Source organism: Lepus europaeus, chromosome 9 (genome assembly GCF_033115175.1).
Source record: "Lepus europaeus isolate LE1 chromosome 9, mLepTim1.pri, whole genome shotgun sequence".
Lineage (NCBI taxonomy): Eukaryota > Metazoa > Chordata > Mammalia > Lagomorpha > Leporidae > Lepus > Lepus europaeus.
In genome coordinates this window covers 121064916-121084440 of record NC_084835.1, presented here as the reverse complement: position 1 = coordinate 121084440, position 19525 = coordinate 121064916, and positions in this window count along the sequence as shown.

The following is a 19525-nucleotide window of genomic DNA, read 5'->3' as shown; positions in this document are numbered from 1 at the left end:
GGGAGGGAAATGAAGGTGCGTGGCCCAGCACAGGTTCTTCAGGCTGCAGAAGAGGAGCCTAGTGCCAGCCTTGCGGGCGAGAGGCATTTGGGCTAAAACCACCCTTCCCTCTGCCAGGCCCAGGCATCTCCTGCAAGGCTGTGGGGGCAGACGCTAAGGGCTCCACTCCCTCCTGTGTTCTGGGCTCAGGCATGAGGGGTGTGCACTGGCCCTTCCTGTCCGTGGGTCCTGGGAGACAGGGTTAAGTGTAAAAAGAAGGAGGATGATTTCACTTTCCTCTCCTACCCCAGGCTAGAGACGCTCACCCCAGCTTCTCCAGCTGGTCTGGGCATACGCAGGCAAGTCCCAGCCGTTCAGACACTGCTCCGGCTCGCTTGCCTCGTGGCACTGCCAAGTCACCTGGGCTGTGGTAGTTGCCCCCAATGTGCGTGCCGTGGGTGCCTCTTCCTGCTCTCTTCCCTCTCTCACACCTGTCAGCATAGGAAGCTCTGCCGGTGATGTTCTCTCCATCTACTCCAGCTCTCGGCTAGGGTTCCACGGTATCAGGTCCTGCATAACCACTCTTCCCCCACCAAACGAAGCAGAATCTGCTGACTGCCCAGGCAGGGAGTGCTCTCAATGCTGCCCAGGTGGCTCTGATGGGCAGCCAGGATTCAGAAGAGGTAAAATGAAATACATCTCAACCGTGGCATCTCTTGCTCTCAGGATTCCAAGTGTCAAAGGAGTCCAAGAAGGCATGAGGGACTTGTGTTAATGCAGGCAACAAGACCAGTGGCAAAACACCCAGCTCACCTGGAGGAGGCAGGCCGGCTCCCAGGAGATGTGGCATTCGCATAGGGAGCAGACCTTGTAGCAGAGAGGTATTTAAGTTCGGCAGCAGCAGGTGTGACGGCACCGTTACCAGTCAGCCTGTGTTTGGGGAGTGGCAGGGGCTTCCGTGAGACAAGGGAGGCTGCCTGTTGAGAGGACAGGCACAGAGCAGGACGGGCCAGGCTGTGCAGGGCTCCTGTGCCAAGCTCAGCACTTGTCCCTAGGCAACAGGGGCTGGGTAGCAGCATGGTAGCGCCACTTGCCGAAGGAATATGCCTCACCTATGTGGAGGTAGAAAGGCTGGTGAGAGGAAGAGGAGGTGGAAGCCACGGTGGGGAGGGGGGCTTGGGCTAGGGCAGTGGAGGAGACAGGATGGAGAGGGGCCTGGTTCTGTGCTGGAGTCTGTATGTCTTCCCACATGATGGGGCTTCGGGGGGAGGCAGGGAATCCCACGTGGGGGCGTGGCATCTGGGTTGGGGGTGGCGCCATTGACAGAGCTTGGCGATGGAGCAGGAGGTGCCTTTCTCCTTTCTCCTTCTTTCTCCGGGAAGGCACTAAGCTCACGTTTGGGTTTGTTCAGCACAGCAGGGCAGCAGTGCCGTGCGGTGGGAGGCGGGTCTGGACTGCCGGGGGCTCCTGAGCATGCAGAAGATTTAGGAGCTGTCAGTGTCGGGGTGCGACTGCAGCGCCAGGTTATCCCAGAGAGGAAGAGGTCGGCCAGGACAGAGGAGCAGGAGGAAGGACCCTGCAGAGGGCCAGGGGACCCCAGTTCCTAGCCCAGGCTAAGTCCCTGAGTGAGAGCCACATCCTCCCACGTCTGCAGGTAGCTGCTGTCGCTGGCAGCTCAGAGCTCACACATCCAGGCTGAGCTCTCGGGCTCCCCTCTCTTCCTGTGCGTCCCTCCTAGGATCCCCCGCTGAGATGCATGGCAGATACCTGGAGTGCTGGGTCTTAGTCCACCCGTACAAGGATGGACTGGGTCCGAGGAAAGGTAAGCGTGCCGCTCGCCCGTTCCCCAGCCTCCTGGTCCCGGAGACAATCAGACGCAGCGGGGAGCCAAGTCTAGCAAGGAATCAGTCACCTTTTGCATAATAGTACCTTTTATAACACAAAACTGCAGAGTCATTGGGGCAGGGCTAAGGGCCAACCAATCACTTAAAAAATCACCTTATGGGGGGATTTCTATAGGACGAGCCCTATGTCTATACACTTGTTACTAGTTTTGTTACCTCCCCTGATGTTGCGCAGCCAGTTAGTTTTAGTGGTAAACAACTTTGGATTCCGCCCATCTTACTTCCTCTGGGCGCCATCTTACTTGGCTCCGCGTGGCTTCGTTCCGCACAGCTCGGGCGGGGGCACCCTGGAGCAGCTGCGCATGCGGAGCCCCCGGGCCTGGCCTGGCCTGGCCTGGCTGCGCTCATGCCCCACACCTGGAGGTCTCGCCCGTTACTGATGGAAGCTCCCACTCCTGCTCTAAACCCCACTCCTGGGTCCCTGTCTTCGCGCACTGCAGCAGCTTCAGCATGGCTTCCTCACAGCCTCCTCCCATCACCCATTGCAGGACCCTGGTCCATCTAGGTGTCCTACATGGGTGGCAGGGGCCCAAGCACTTGAGTCATCACTTGCTGCCTCCCAGGATACATTAGCAGGAAGCTGGGGCTGGAAGCAGAGCAGCTGGGACTTGAACCCAGGCACTCTGATTTGGGATGTGGACATCTTAATCGTTGCACCACAGCACACACCCCAGGGATGGTTTTAAAGCCAAGTGTGCTGTCTCCTGCTTACAGCTCTCAGTGGCCTGTTCTGATCTGGATACAGTTTAGGGTTCTCACCAGGAAGAAGGGGCAATGTGCCAGCTGATAAGCCCCTTCCCCTGCCCTCCCCGAGCACCCCGGGCCTCTCATCTACTGGGATGGAGCCACACTCGAACTCCTCCAGCTCCTCTAATTGCCAAGCCCCTCTGGTCCCCATGTTTGCACTTGGCCTCTGGGCACATCACACCCACCTCCCTACTCCACCTTCAGGTCCCGGCAGGAGTGTCATATCTGCAGGAGAGAGGTGCCCATAAGATGACGTCTCAGAGCACTCGCTCTTCATGTCTCTGCGAGATGGTATGCATAGAAGGTATTTGAGCACAATTACTAGTCCAACGGCCGTTCCCTACTGGACTGTCAGTTTATCAGGGGAAAGGAGGAGGTTCATTTGATCCCTTGTGCATAGCACACTGGCTGAATGCGTTTAAGAATATTTGCCTTAACACAATTACACAATGTGCATTAAAAATATGAAAAATCAAGTACTCAGAAATCCATAGAGCAATCAAGGAAGATAATAGTTGCAAAATAGCCAATTGGTCTGGCTAATTTATGAGTTCACTGTGACTTCTACACTAGGAGCAGTTTTGGAAGAAGCAGATGTTATAGCATTGAGAAATTATTGAAGATCAAAAAATCGGTGGTAACATTCTCTACTTCTTCCTCCCCCAGGGAACTGAAATAACTCCTCCCCTCCTTTGCTCCCGTGCCCACATTGGGGAACTGTAATTTTTTTTTATGATGACAACAAGAACAACTACAGTTTCACCACTCAAGTTCAAAACCTCAGTCCAATCAAGATGCTTTTCGTGGCTCCTAAGTTATTTCATCGTCTCCTAACTGTCCTCCCAGACTCTAATCTCGTTTCTTGAAAGTAACAGATTTGGTTTATGGAAATGCTGCTTTGATTTGAGAAATCTGTTGCTCAAAAACCTTCTGTAGCCTAAACCTGGCATTCACCACAAGTCCTCACCTGATTCTCAACCAACTCCAGATTGCGTTGCTGGGCTCCCCAACGTCGATCCAGCTCCTGGCTCATTTCTTGCTCTGGGTACAGCGTTCTGCACGCTTAGTGGAGCCTTGGCTCTCGCAGAAGTCTCAGACTGTTCTTCTGTAGCCTTTCCAACCTCAACTTCTCCTTGAAGGCCAGATCAGGCCTGACCCCTGTGGAAGTTGTCTAAGACCACTGCACCCTGTGGAGGTCTAGGTGCTCACAGCACCTGCCATCGGCAGTGTCTGAGTGCAGGTGCTGTCACATAGCTGTCATTTTCCACATCCGGGGAGCTTCCATGCTCCTAAAGCCCGGGGATTGGCTCTCCTCTGAGTGGGGACATAAAGTACATCTGTCACCCTCGCACTCTCTGGGGCTGCACCTTTGCACAATGGTAAACAGACCATATGCTCCAACGCTAATCAAAGACTGACATAAGTGGGAAAGGATGTATGCAAATGGAGACTCAACATATTTTTTTTTGAAGATTTATTTGAAAGTCAGAGATAGGTATAGGGAGATAAAGCAAGAGAGAGAAAGAGAGAGAGATCTCCCTTCTGCTGTTTCAATAGACTCCCAGATAGTTGCAATCGACAACACTGGGCCAGGCAAAGCCAGGAGCCTGGAGCTTCATCTGGGTCTCCCACATGGGTGGCAGGGACTCATTAACAGGTGTCTGGATTGGAAGTGGAGCAGCCAGGACTTGAACCGGCACCCACATGGGATGCTGGCACTGCAGGCAGTGGTTTTACCTGCTATGTCACAGTGCTGGCCCCAAGACTCAGCATCCTAAAGATAAGAGAAAGTCTAATTCTCTTGACAAGCTGATTGCTCTGAAGGTAGAGGCCAAAATGGCCATCTTGAGATGTGTGAAGTGTGTTGTTGTCATCTTTAGAAGTTTCCAGAACAATGTCCATGGGTTAGAATGCTCTAGTCCAGGGTTCCTCGACCTGCTGTATGGACATTTTGAGCTGGAGGACTCTCTGGTGGGGCGCTGTCCTGAGCACTGCGGGACCCTCAGCAGCTTCCCAGGGCCTCTCACTCACTGCCAGATGCACCCTCTTTGAGCTGAGCTGTGACAGCCCAAGTGTCTCCTGAGGGGAGCAGAGGGTCTCTCAGCCAAGAGCCAGGACTCTCGTCAGAAGTCCTAGTGGGTGTCACACCCGTGGAAGCAGTGAACAGATGTCCTGCACTGGTGCCTTGGTGGGAAGATGGGCTGGGTCAGCAGGTGTACGAGGACCCGGATGAGCACTCATTCTGGAGCCCCTTCTACAGCCTGGGGGTTCTGAACATAGCCTCGTGGGGACCTGGGACACAGCAGAGCCCCCGCTTGGCACCCACAGGGCACCTTGTGGGTGGGGCTAATACACAGAGCATGAACACACATGCTCTAGAGGGAGGGCCTCTGCCTGTCTGGCGAGTGGGAGTGGGCTCTGCTTATTGCTGTGGTGCTGGAAGGAACAGAGGGGCACGACTGGCACTGGGAACTTTTACAGTTGGGGGCACCTGTTGGAATCTGGTCACTTTCACTGCACACAGCTCCAGGGCCATCTGAGCGTCCTGCCACTTGTCTGATTTATTGCCCAGGGACATGGCATGTGGGAAGTTGAGCAGGGCTGCTTGGAGTCTAATTAAGCATGCGTCTGTCTTGGGCATGGGTCCAGAGGCTCTGTGATGGGTGGATCTGAAAATCAATAGCAACAGTGAAAGACAAATCGGGGAGCACTAATGGGGTAACAGCTACAGGATGCTTCCTGGGTGGGGGCTGCTGCTTATGCCAAATGCCAGGGGAGCTGAGAGAGCGAGGTTTGGGGTAAACAGGAGCCACACAAGTGGAGGCCTTCACTCGGCCAGCCAGGGGCTTTCTGAATAGCCACAGCAGTGGCCCCGTGTCCTGAGATAAATGAGCGCTTACAGTCCTGGGGAAGTGAGGATGCTTAGTGCCTCGCTCTTCAGAGTCTTGGTTTCCCTGACGCTCAACAATGGCACAGCCCAGTCAGTTGTGGATGGAAGGATGTATAGACGGCTCAATGTCATTGAGACTGTGGCCGGGGCTCCCTGTGCAGGCTTCCTGGCTGGGGGAGAACTGTGCTGTCCCTCACGGAGCGCAGCTTCCTGTGGGGCCAAGCGTGCACTTCTCCCTGGGAGGGGAAGAGCCCATGCAAGAGCTCCGGGAAACATAGAATTGAACAGGGCCTGCAGCACGCCTGCATGGGCAGAGCTTGGGCAGAAAGCCCCGGGAGGTGCGGGGAAACTCACTCACCGGCACTGCCTGGGGCACGGGGCAGGCCTCGTGGTGGGGAGCTGCGAGGGGCGTGCAGGGCTGGCTGCTACAGCGCAGCCACCCCAGGGCTCGTGGGGAAGTCTGGTGGTGGCTGCAGCCACCTGTTGGGGGTGTGGCTTCTGGGAGTCAGGCAAGTGACCACAGTGGGCAGTGTGGCACGGTAGGGCCAGGGGTCAGCAGGATGAGCCGCACAGAGGCGGGCAAGAGAGTCACTGGGTCTAGCCGCCAGGCCATCCAAGAGTGATGACTTGTGTGATGTCTCCCATCTTCCATGTTCCCTCTCTTGGACTGCGGTGAAGTGTGTGTGTGTGACTTAAAATTATAATTTTAACCATTAAAAAATACTACTTGAGAGCTGGCGCCGTGGCTCAACAGGCTAATCCTCCAGCTGCGGCGCCGGCACACCGGGTTCTAGTCCCAGTTGGGGCGCTGGATTCTGTCCCGGTTGCTCTTCTTCCAGGCCAGCTCTCTGCTGTGGCCTGGGAGTGCAGTGGAGGATGGCCCAAGTCCTTGGGTCCTGCACCCCATGGGAGACCAGGATAAGCACCTGGCTCCTGCCTTCGGATCAGCGCGGTGCGCCAGCCGCAGTGCACCGGCCGTGGCGGCCATTGGAGGGTGAACCAACGGCAAAGGAAGACCTTTCTCTCTGTCTCTCTCTCTTTCTCTCTCTTTCACTGTCCACTCTGCCTGTCAAAAAAAATACTACTTGAGAGGAAGAAGAGAGGGACAGCGAAAGCTCCTGTTTGCTGGGTCACCAAATGCCCAGCAGCAGCTGACGCTGGGAGCCTGGAAGTTGGAACATAAGCCAGGTCTCCCACGTGGGTGGTGGGAACTCATTTCCTGGAGCCATCACTGCTGTCCCTCAGGGTCAGCGTTAGCAGGAAGCTGCAGTCAGAAGCTGGAGCTGGGTGCTAAACCCAGGGTCTCTATTTGGGGATTGGAAGTAGAGCAGGGACTGGAACCCAGAAACTCAGAGGTGGAATGTGGGTGTTCCAAGCAGGGCCCTAACGGCTGCACCAAAAGCCTCCCCCCACCCCGCCCCCATAGAGAATGTATGCCCCAGAGACAGAGGACAGGTCCTAAACTGGGCTGCAGACGGTTGGTTGTGGATGAGGTCTGGCAGGCGGTATTGCGTTCCAATGGGCCGTGCAGGACCTGAGTGGGTTCTCCTGGGAGAAGACCTGACTCTCGCTTGTCACACGAATGCGGTCTCAGCCACAGAGGCCAGGGCTCCCCTGCGTGTAGGCCCATTGTTGTGTCCGCTACCGACACAGAAGTCATGTTCCTTCGCTGTGTAAACCAGAGTGTGAATACTGCACCCATGATGAGGAGGACGTCTCCCAGCCCGGGCTGGGCTGGAAGGTGTTTCTACCCTTCCCCAGGTGCCTGTCCCTGGACTCACCTGGAACCAGCCTGTCAGCCCCAGCTTCTGAGCTGGGCGTAGAGCAGTGATTGCCGTTATTATGGGGATGGTTCAGAAGATGCAGGGCGCATGTCTGGGCCATCGTAGCCACCTTCACGAGGTCTCTGCACTGCAAGCTTCAACATGGTGGATACAGGGAATTCACAGCTCTCTCACAGGGGACCATCTTCTTTTTGTGCGGAAGTTCAACCTGTGGCTCGTGGCTGCCTTCAGCGTCCTTGAACCGCAGCGGACACACCTGTAGCTTTCAACACATCTTACAATAATCTTGAAAAGCCTGAGAATCACTCTCCATTGTTTTCGGGAAGTGCTTCTGTGACCCCTGTAAGAAATGCTCCAACACTCGTTCCATTGTCCGAGCAAGCACACTTTTCCACTTAGCATTTGGGTTTAGCACTGGCGATTTCAGTGGGCCTCCCACACTCAGTCTCTCTGCCTCACCGCAGCTTCCCAGGAGGTGTGGGAAAAGCAAAGCTTTAGGGGAATTGCTTCTGCTTGATTCAGAAATGGCTCTGTTTCAGCCAACCTTTCAGCTCATTATTTGAATTGAACTAATTTTGCAAATACTGAACCTCCCCCAACTAAAATACAAATTAAGTGTCTCCTGCACACAGATTATTCATGGCCATTTGGGGCTGTGGAGGAGGGGCGGCAATGAAGTCAGGCCCCAGGAGTGCAATAAACAGGCTATAAACCACCAGTGTGAGGGTTGCATCTTTTCTTATAAAAATGCATTTGGATTTATAGCAGCTGCTGTTATTCTAGCCAGCTTGTCTGCTAGCTCAAATTCCACCTCTAACTAGGCAATGAAAGAATTGGAATCAGGTGGGTACTTCATTATATTATCGAAGTATGAAGGCACTTTGGGAGGATTATAAAGAGACCATAAAAGCGTATTAGAATTCAAATGGTTTAGGTGTTTTTTCTTGTTGCTCAGGTGCAACAAATGATGGATTGAAGTCCGAGTTTTCTGAGCTAACTGTGTCCCCTTGTGAGAGCTTCTCTTTCCAATATTTGCATTTAATGGTAATAAAATGTTAAAGTAAACAAAGAAAATAAGTCAAAACTCAAATAGCTTGTGTTTCTCTTCTGACTTCTGCGTACTAAAGGTATGCGTTCCAATCCGACTTACTCTTCAGTGTGGTTGAGCAAAGTGTGTTGGCAGAAAATTGTTCCTTACAAAAATGGTAATATATGTGGGACTACGGTACTTCCATTTGGCCTGTCAGAGCCATTAATCTGGTTTCTTTGTATTTTGGTGGATCTGGGAGAGCTCTCGAGAAAATGATGGGCAGTGTTGCTCCATCTGGTTTAGACACTGTAAATCCCCACCCCCACCCCCACCCCCCAGGTACAGCTATATAAGTTTGCTAAGACTGTAAACTCCTTGAGATGAGGAATTAGAACTTAAGCTACTGCTAGCAGTTTAACAGGTACTTTCATTGCCAGTTGCAGGAAGTTAGCTTTTTTCTTAGCCATTTTTCCTTGGCTCTCTTTGGGCTATTGTTGTAATGTTCCCTGGTTTTAGAAGTGTGGTTGGGGTACCCGGCATTCACAGGGTCATGAGCAATGGACAAATAGTATTTAAAAAAGAGGACATGGGGGCTGATGTTGTGGTAGAGTGGGTTAAGCCACCACCTGTGATGCCACCCACCTGGGAGACCCAGATGGAGTTCCTGGCTCCTGGTTTTGGCCTGGCCTGGTCCCAGCCACTGCTGCCATCTAGGGAGTGAACCAGCTGATGGAAGATCAATCTCTCTCTCTCTCCTTCTCTCTCTGCCCTTTACCTTCAAATAAATAAAATAAATCTTAAAAAACAAGACGACATGACCTGTTTTTAAGCATGGCTTTAAGCCTAAAAAGATTCATGCTGATTTTCCCAATCCGAACGTCCTGGACAACTTTGACAAGGGGCTCAAGCCTTCTGTCAACATGAGATTGTTCTTTGAATCAGATTCGTTCACTGAGCATGTATGGAAAGACAATTCTACATCGTTCAGACTTCTCCATTCCTGCTGTTGACTGCGTATCCAATTGATGCTGAGCATGTGGGGAGGAGGTGGAAATTGTTTTTGAGTTTTTCAAACTGAATAGACACAAGGCTAGAAAGGGGGTGAGAGCCTTGAGAAGGCAGCACCGGATGCTGTGGCAGAGCCCTATTTCCCCACCCGTACCCGTCAGCCTGTCAGGTCACACAGCACTCAGAGAGGAGGGCCAAGTCATGCAACACACAACTCATTTTCATTATTTCACAAAGGCTTGAGATTTCTTGAGGCAGTGGATAAATAGGCTCTCAAATATTATCTAATTAGATATAAAAGCCCCAAAATACCCAGATGGATTATTTGCAGACTTGGAATGACAATTATTTTCTGAAGTTAAGATAATTCTGCCATTAAAATACGAATTTTACTTAGTTTTTATTAAGCTCTTTGCAAAGAAAAAAGGGGTCAGCATGACATCTATTGAATTTTCAAGATGATGCTGTAAATCATAACAAATAAATTGCAGCAGAATTTTTCAAATTAAAAAAAGCAATTGACCAAATACTCTCTGAAGACAAAATAGAGAAGTTCCTATTGCTTTCCTGTGGTTTTAGAATGCCCTAAGAGATAATAACTAGATATTTTTTGTATGCATAACTCACACATTAAGATCAACTAATGCCATAGATGGTCAAAAGCGAATATTCAGAAAAGTGGCTTTAGCTTTAGTGATGTTAAAATTTTAAACATGAACATTTATTTGTAATAAAATCTTTTTGTGGTGGAGCACTCAACTTGACATGGGCATCTTGGACGTCCATGGACGTCTTACAGTGGGCCTTGATCTTGGCTTGTTGAAGGAGCCATGAGAATCCCAATTGTATGTTTTAGCTTCACTGCACTGATTACCATAAAAGCATCTGCAGAACCCATACACTGTAATTGGGAATTTTCCTTCATTTTCTTTTTAAAATTTTTTTCTGATTGCTACAGAATTTTTAGCAGTAATAATAATGATACACTGTAGATACAATTCATTACTTACCAAAGCCCATTACCTTTTTTATTACTTTTTATTTTTATTAGTATAAAGAGATTCTTAGGTACAGTGCTAAAAAACTAACCATACATCCCTTCCTCCTTTTCTCCTTTCCTCAACCCCCCCCTCCTTCCCTTTTTTTTCCTTTAATTTTTGCAGACATAATTTCAATCCCCTCCATATACACAGGTTTGAGGCACCTAACAATTCAACAAGTGAAAGGTAGGAAGACCATAGCTCCAGGGCATGAACACGGGCTAAAAACAACACTCGCATAACAAGATGTCCACTTCATTCCTATACATTGTTGTATTATATGTTACCTGCCACATATCAGAGAAAATATTTGATGTTTGTCTTATTGGGAATGGCTTATTTCACTAGGCATAATGGTTTCCAGTTACATCTATTTTGTTGTGAAAGACAGAATGTCATTTTTTTTGGCTGAATACTATGTTTTCTTTATCCAGTCATCAGTTGATGGGCATCTGGGTTGATTCCACATCTTAGCTATTGTGAATTGAACTGTAATAAACATGGGGTACAGATAATTCTTTCATACACTAATTTCATTTTGTTTGGGTAAATTCTCCTGAGTGGGATGCTGGATAGATCTATTATCCATCAAAAAAAAAAATAAAAAAATTAAAAAAAGATCTATTATCCAATTTCTGAGGAATCTCCATACTGTCTTCCATAAGGGTTGTACTAGTTTAGGCAAGGTATCAGAGAAAGAGAGAAAGAGAGACAGAGTGAGAGTGAGAGCAAGAGAGAGAGAGAATGGGAATCTCAATTCACTGGCTCACTCCCCAACAGTCAGGTCTGGACCAGGTCTGGACCAGGCTGAAGCCAGGAGTCAAGGTCCACGCTAATCTTTCTTATGGATGGCCAGGGCCCAAACACCTGGGCCATGGTCTGCTGCTTTCCCAGGTGTATTAGCAGGAAGCTGAATTGGAAGTGGAGTACCTAGGACTTGAGCTAGCACTCGGCTATGGCCACTGAAGAAGAAATGAGATTGCCCTGAGGCTGCCATGCTGTGGAAGAGCTAGGAGCATGGAACACTTTGGGCGCCATCTTGGAAATGAACCATCCACTCCATTGCCCCCATGTGGAACACAGGGTCAGAGATGAGCAGCCCAGATGAGCACTCCCATAATTCCTGATTCACAGAATGGTAACTAAAATAGTAGTTATTTTAAATTCTCAAGTGTCCTGAAGGTGTACAGTCAGCAGTAGGCAACTGGAGCTAACTTCTTTTTGGTGGTAAAGCAATCAAGCCACTGATCAGGTACCATGCACCTTTCACTGACTTAGTCACTGGCATAGTTTCCATGAGCATCTTTGCTTCCGTGGGCATGCCAACTTTAGGAATCCTTTGTTGCTCTGTTTTCATTTCTGTTTCTAAAGTGTGATCTTCATGTTATCCTTTCGTTTGTCATCAACCTATTTTGCTGACAACAAGAAATAAAAGATTCAGTGTTCTTTCCTTTCTACTAACACTACTTAGCTTTTAAATTTAAAAGTAGATAATCATTAGCTAGCAGTTAATCGTTTAACCATCTTGTAAAATATGCAAATTATATCTTTATCAATTAGCACTTGATAATAATAGAATAAATTGGAAGAGGAATTTTGTTTCCCTTTTGCTCTCATTGCATACAGATAATTAGGGGGAAAGGACTGTAAAGGGAATTATTTTGCTTTATGTCAGTAAGTGAAAATAATTAGGGAAAAATGAAACATCACAAAACAAAGTGTGACACTGTGGTGTTTCAAATGCCACTTACATTTCTATTTTCCCTTCTTATCTGAGAGGTTATGTTGTGGCACTATGCCATAATATATTTCAAGTGTCCGTGATGACCTGGAAAAATGATATTCAGGATGGAAGTCTATGTAGGGCTGTCCCATGGTGATGCTAAATTAAGGACCATAACCTGGCTGTGAGTCTTAAACACCTTCTCTGAATCTCAGTGTCTTTTTCTGGGCAGTAGTGGAGTTGGTCTCTGATGTTATAACTGAAAAGCTTTGGGTGGAGAGCTTCCCAATTGTAGCAAGTATCTACCACATTGTAACAGGCTTCACTTACAATGGAAAAGGAAACGGCTGAGGCAGGGCTGCTTCCTAGAACCCGCTCCCTGTCACTCGCGTATGTAACGCATATCAGTAGTTTATGCACATTCCTTCACCGGGGCCTCGTGTCCAATACTGTAGTTTTCGTGGTTTACAGAAGAGCAGAGTCCCTGAGAAGTTAAGCATTTCAGCATTGACTAAATCCAGACTTTAGATCTTGTCTTCCTGGACCCCAAGACCCCCAGCCCTCCTGCCCTCTCCCTTTCCAAACCCCTTCGAGGGGAACTTTTCCTTGTTTCCAGCCTGTGCGGAAATGTTGCTCAAACAACGTAGTGGGTGAGGAACAGTGTGGCCGGCGACTCGTCGGCATATAGAAAGTGCAGGTCTGCTGCTGGGGAAGGTGTCCTTCCTGTTAAATGCTAACACCTAAACCGAGGTGCTAGTGCATGGATTTGGCTTCCTGGTCCTCAAGAGGAGGACGCTGCAGGCAGTCGAAGGGCCGAGTTTACAGTGCGTCCCACATGTGACTCTCCACGCTGGCTGCCCATCAGCATCACCTCAGAAGCTACAAAAGAGCCAGAGTCTGGCCTCTGGAGACTCCGGTCCACCTGCTCTGTGTTGGCCGCTAGACATCGGAGTCTTGTTCTGTTTTTGAAAAGGAACGACAGCATTCATTTGGGCTGAGGCATTTTTGCTCTTTCTCCTGGTGAGTAAATCGAATGCAATCACTGCATTATTGCTGGGTCCCAGGCTGTCTGGCACACCCTAAGATTTGCATATAATTGCTTCTCAACATTTGTTCCTGCTCGCGTGGTAGCATGGCATTTTGATGACTTTCCTTCCTGTTTTGCAGTCTCATTCGTGACAGTATCGTTGTCAGTGAGAAAGTCAGCCTGAGGCTTAGCTCTGCCAGTGCTGTAGGGGGACTGGAATCTAACTGTGCTCATGCCAGGCATTGGTACTGCCCCACATGCAGAGGGCACCACTTGCTGTCAGCCAGCAGCGTCGGCCATTGCACAGGTTCCCAGGTGTCACCATGCATCGTGGATTTCCACGATGGGTGCTGTGAGTCTCCACGATGGGCTCTCAGGTGGCCCCTGTGAGTTTCACTGTCCTTTTAAACCCAGAATTAGCCATATAGAAAATGCACACTCAGAATGGCTCCTGTCTCGTCTCTGCTCTGCACTTTGTCTGCCCTGTGTAGCCATGGCAGCTGGTGCTACTGGGCCTGGGGGCTGCTGGGTGCTCTCGTCAGTGCAGGGGATGGGAACTGTGCAGTCCCTTGGCCTTATCCTGGTGGCAGCCTGCTACCTCTCTCATGGGGCGCCCCCAGCTCTGTGCAGTGACTCACACCTACATGTCCCATGAGCATCTTCTGCAAAGTCTTGGGACTGCTAAGAATATAGTATTTTAGGATCAACCTGGCCTGCCAAACAAGCTCTTCAGAGGCAAGTCACACAGAGACGCTTGATTTCTTTGGCTGTGGATCAATTCCATGGACCCCTTGTTAGAATAATATTTCCGAGTACATGAAATATTAAGTTTGCAAAGGAAATCAATTACATTCAAATGTAGCTATGTAAGTCTTAAAAAATTAGTGGTGATATATCAACATGTGTTTTATTAATCAATTAAATGTTTATATGAATTTATTAATATTTTATTAATTGATTAAATGTTTATATTAATTAAATGTTTTATTAATTAAATGTTTATATCAATTTATTACTATGTTCATTAATCAATTAAATGTTTATTAGTTGTGATATAGCAACATGTGCTATGTTAATCAATTAAATGCCAACATCTGGTCACACATCAATAACTAAGGTCATTTGCAGGTGGTGATGATGTAGAAGAGCTCTGCGACAATCGCAGTATAAAATGAAAGTAAGACTGATTTCTCCTGGCAACAAGCAACAGAACTGCTCACTTTGGTGAGGTGCCTACGTTCGGGATCGAGGGGGACGCTCAATTTTAGGGAGCAATTGTCCCCACCCAAGAGCCCATGTGTTGTAACCATAGCACTTGCAGACATTTCCCAAAGGAGTTCTGAGGGATGCTAACAAGTACTGGGGCTTGAAAGGGCACTGTGAGAGCCACTGGGAACGGCTCTGCGGGGCAAAGTAAACAAGTTCTTCACTGACTCAAGCCTGAATCGGAGGGGCTGTTTTCCAGCAACTCGAACCAGCAGCTCCTTATGCAACTCCTTACATGGGAGGTGCTGTCACGTGAGAGACCTATGGTGGGCAGCTCGGGGTCCCTGATAGGGAGTGGTGGGCTTCGGTGGCAGGACACCGTGGCAGAGCAACGGCAGAAACTCCTGCCTGTTTCCTGGAGACTCCATGCATCTTCTCAGGGTGGCTGTGCTCCCATCTGGGGCCCAGGACCCCACGGCCTCAGGTCTGCCTCTCAGGAGTGATTTCAGATCCTAAGGAGAGAGGAGTGCGGCTGGCTGTGACCGCACCCAACCACACTCCTCCTCTGGCTGCGGGGTCAGCACCTCAGCTCTGCTGGCATAGCACCAGCGTCAGCATATTTCTCAAAGACTGGAGAAATGCCCTTTCTCAAATGCAAATACGGTATTTGTCTTGATGATCAGAAGTACAAGGCTGGAGAGCAAGTACCACTTAGCGAGAGCGTGTGTTTCACAGGAGGTGCTGTGTGGAGAGTTCATACCTGTCCCATGTTGTGGGGACCACGCTGCAGGGTCTCAGTAGCCGTCTCCATGCATAAGACAGCAGGTGGGGACAGGGCTGACTTCCATAGGGCCAGCCCGGCTGCTTGGTGTGGGCCGCCTGGCTCTGAGGCTGACAGCTGTGGTTGGGATCGGTGCGGGGGGGAGGGGGTGCGACGGTGTGGCAGTTGTTCGACAATCTGCACGTTTCCCTGTCTTCTCTCGAGGTGTGGAGGACTGGGAGGCTGCTTGGAGACCCGCCGGGGCATCTTCAGGCATGTGGAGTCCTGGAAGCCCTGTGTGGACTTAGCTGGCCGAGGTCCTGGAGAGGACCAACTGCCCTCCCTTCTGGAGCCTGCTGTCCTCTTCTTGACTCGCCCAGGAAATCACTCAAGAGTGAAATGAGAACTCTTTACAGGGCCTGAGCTCAGTGATGGGCAAGGGAGGCCGATAATTGAGCAGCCACACATTTAAATGGATAAATTAGATGCTCAGCAGCAATTTCATGCCGTAATTGACAGTCAATAGCATTTTTGAAAATAATTCTGCAAGGCACACTCACCCCCTGCGACCCAGAACTAAGGGCCACGGAGTGCACATTTGTGCCATGGCTTCCGGGGTGCACTTGCTCATTCCAGCAAGGTCACATCAAGGAGGACAGCATCAGGGCCCGCATCCCCCAAAGTCCCGTGTCCCTCTCCACTGATCGAGGACACCAGTGTGACGTTGCCAGGCCAGAAGAAAAGCCATCAGGGTGGGCAAATTCTCTGACTGGATAAAAGTCAAAACGCTAAATCCAATGGTGTACAGTGCCCCTTACTTTGAAAAAGTCAGCAATGTTATCGCTTTTCTGGGGAATTCAGCTTCGTTCCTGAAAATCCAGCCCCCTTTTCCCTTACCACAAATTCACTAACTCTGTATAGTCAATACATGTACGTGCTTCCAAATTTTTATTCTCTACTTGGTAGTTTTAGCTTGTTGAAAGTTTGAAAAGTTAAAGGCAGAGAATATTTCTAAAATTCACAAAAACATCTTCTCACTTATTGACCAAAGTATGAAACTAGATGAGTAGGCAGGTGTCTCATATCTACATCTTTCCTATTAAACATGTAGTTTAGGGGCCAGTGTTGTGGCACAGCAGATAAAGCTGGCACTTGCAATGCTGGCATCCCACACGGGTATTGGTTTGTGTCCCTGCTGCTCCACTTCTGATCCAGCTCCCTGCTAATGGCCTGGGAAAAGCAGCAGAGGATGGCCCAAGTGTTTGGGCCTTTGCCATCCGTATAGCAGACCTGGAGGAAGCTCCTGGAGCCTGGCTTCGGCCTTGCCCAACACGGGCTGTTGCAGCCACCTGGGGAGTGAACCAGTGGATGGGAGATCTCTCTTTCTCTCCTTGTCTCTCCCTCTATCTCTGTTACTTTTTCAAAATAAATAAATAAATAAATATTTTTAAAAAGATATAGTTTATGTTAATCTGCTTTAAAAAGTAACCATCTTATTATCTAAATGTACTCCATAACATTATGTTGTAAGCCTCAAAAATGCATATGCACAACAAAATTTATTTTTAAGAAGATATAATTTATTGCATACATCAGAAAAGTGAACTGAAGCTATATTATACAGTTTTGGTTAAAGGGCTCATTTTATCAAAAAATGACCAGTCCTTAAAAATTGTTTACTTATTTTGCAAACATTTAGTTATTGGACAACTACTCTAATCCAGGCACTGTTTTAGGCATTTGGATAAAGAAAGAAGCTTAAAGCAGTATTGCTTTTGAGCACAGGACAATGAGATAATGGCAATGTTATCAAAGAAATATTGTAACCCAGATCCCTAGGAATAAAAGAAGATTAAAATATAACATTAAACAATCTAGTATGGCAGAGATTAATCGAGGAATGAAAAATTAAATTCTTGGAAATTATTTCATGGTCGTGTTTTTGATTATGATGATCAAATAAAAAGTTAAAGCAATATTTTTGCTCTTGCTTGAATGTGTGTCCTATTGTACATACATTTAAGAGCAACACAATGTGTGTCTATAACTATAGTTGAAACATTTTTCATTAAAACCACAGTGTAAGAAATTGAACACGATTGTGGACTTCTGTGTGTGTGTGTGTATCTGTCTTTGAGGCAGATTTGTGTGCAAGCTTCACTAAATCTGAGTCTAAGACTGAAGCTTTCATCCAGAAATGTATTACAAAGTCTCTGGAGAGAAAGGAAGTTGATAATTTAATGAAAAACTTGGAAGAGTCAATGAAAACTAAGCCTAAGCTATGTGCTGCTGGAGGTTTTTCTAAATTCTTGGAGCTTACTCTAGCTTTAGGTATTTAAAAGCCGGCGCTGATTTAAAGGTTTAAACAGCTTAGAGGGTTTTTGTTTTTGTTTTTGTTTTTTTAACAGAGATTTGAAGAATTTGAGTAGGGGCAGGCCAGTTAATCTCAGACATGAAGTCAGTTGAAATGATTGATAAAGTCTTTATAAAAATCACAGTTGTTGGAAATTACTGGACTCACATACCTGCCTCGAATGTTTACATTAGCGTTCCCACGCCTTTGGAGATGAAGAACCAAGGTTGACAACACATCTGCCTTGGCCCCTCTGCTCCATAAACTCAGAATGCACAAACCCCCTCTGTGGTCCGATCCCCAGCCAGCACACACGGTCTACACTGCCTGCTTCCCGCATCAGGTGGTGTAGAGCAGTGACATCAGATACTGGGGCGACCATTGTGTCATGGGAGGGCAGACACAGAGCTCTGGTGTGTGGCCCTCTGCCCCGAGAGGTGGGGAGCGAGAGCAGCGGAGAGGAGGGGCCCGAGGCCAACACTGAGGTCAACCCTGGTTTCTTGGCACACTCTGCGGAGTCTGAAATACCCATCCTTGGTGTTTAGAGTTTAAACCCAAAGTCAGAAGAGAAGGACACCATGCAGTGTAGTGGAAAGAACCCAGGAGAGGTATGGAAGGTTGACTCTGCCCAGTGAGTACCCTGGTAGGAGCTGTAGGGTGGGGCTGTGGGAAGTCCCAGCTTCAGCCTCCCGACTTCCTTTCGTGGAGTGTCCACTGGGGACTCCCTCACTGCTCAGTGGCCTGCTCTGCAGCCAGCCACTGCCCCTTCCAGCCTCAGTGGAGCTGGACCCACTGCCTTGCCCCTTAGGTGGTGTTGCCAGAGTCATGTTAAGCCACTACAGCAAGTGATTTACTGTTAATGACTATGAGATGTGTTTGGGCATGTGTGTATATGAAGGATTTTCCAATCTCTTGTGTTTGCTTGTCTTTCACCTTGGTTCTCTACTTACTGTAGTTGTCTTTATGGGATGCCACTTAATGTGTTAATCAGGAGAAAGTAACAGAGACCAATAGAACGATTATAACTAAATCAGCCAAATAAAATTCTCCCCACTTCTCTCATGGTTTGCATCAAGCCAAAGCATTTCCAAATATTTTCATGTCCTGATGGAGCCAAATCAGAAATGTAGAGGGATCTCCCAACTGAACAGTACTTTCGGGATAAGTGTCTTCAGATTTTCTGCAGGGCTGTGGAAATGCTCCTCACCCCGCCCAGTACTCAGGCCTTTCACTTTTTTACAGTGAGTTAATCTATTTCATCTGAGTGCTGTGCTCTGTGGTAAGTGAGCTGCTTTTCTAAGGGCCCGGGAAGAGCGGTAATTTGCTGGTAACAATAGCTAGAGAAGGCAGAGTGACTTTTCTGAAGCCCTGATTCCGACTTTCCAGTCTTGTCTCATCCCGGGCAGGTGCAGGGCTGCGACTGTACCAAACAGCACGCTGAGTTGTGCTGAGCAGTAGTGAGATCCTGGATCCTGCCATGATGACAGTTAAGCAGGGGACCAGTGAGGAAGACCATACCCAGAGATGGCAGACTTGGATAGCAGTCTTGGCTCAGTTGCCAACTGTATCTTTTCAAGATCTATGCTGACAGTGTAGACAGGTGCACACAGTTTGGAGGCCAATAACTGGGGTTGATATTACACTATTTAGCAACCAGTAAGGGAGGGACACAGCACAGCCAGTCAGAATGCAGAAGTGAGCAGGGTTCCAGTCCTGAGTTCTGGGTTGTGGGGAGGTGCCCAGGGTGGTGGGTGCAGGGGGGGAGGGGAGATTATGGAGGCAGAGCACTGGGGAGGGCTGAGAAGTGGCTTCTGGCCAACCAGCACAAAGCACGCCTGTATTTTAATAACTGGTGTGACTGTGTGAATATGGGCTGCTTGCCTTGCAGAAAGACTGGGGTTTGACCTTGACTAGAGTATTGGCTTTGGAGAAATTGGTTTACCTTGCTGACTTTGAGTGCCTTCAGCTGGAAAGCATGTTTGTAATGCATACTTTGTAAAGTTGCCCTGAGGATTAAATGAGATAATGTAAGAAAAGTGCTGAGCCGGTGCCGGGCCAGCAGAAAGTGTTCATA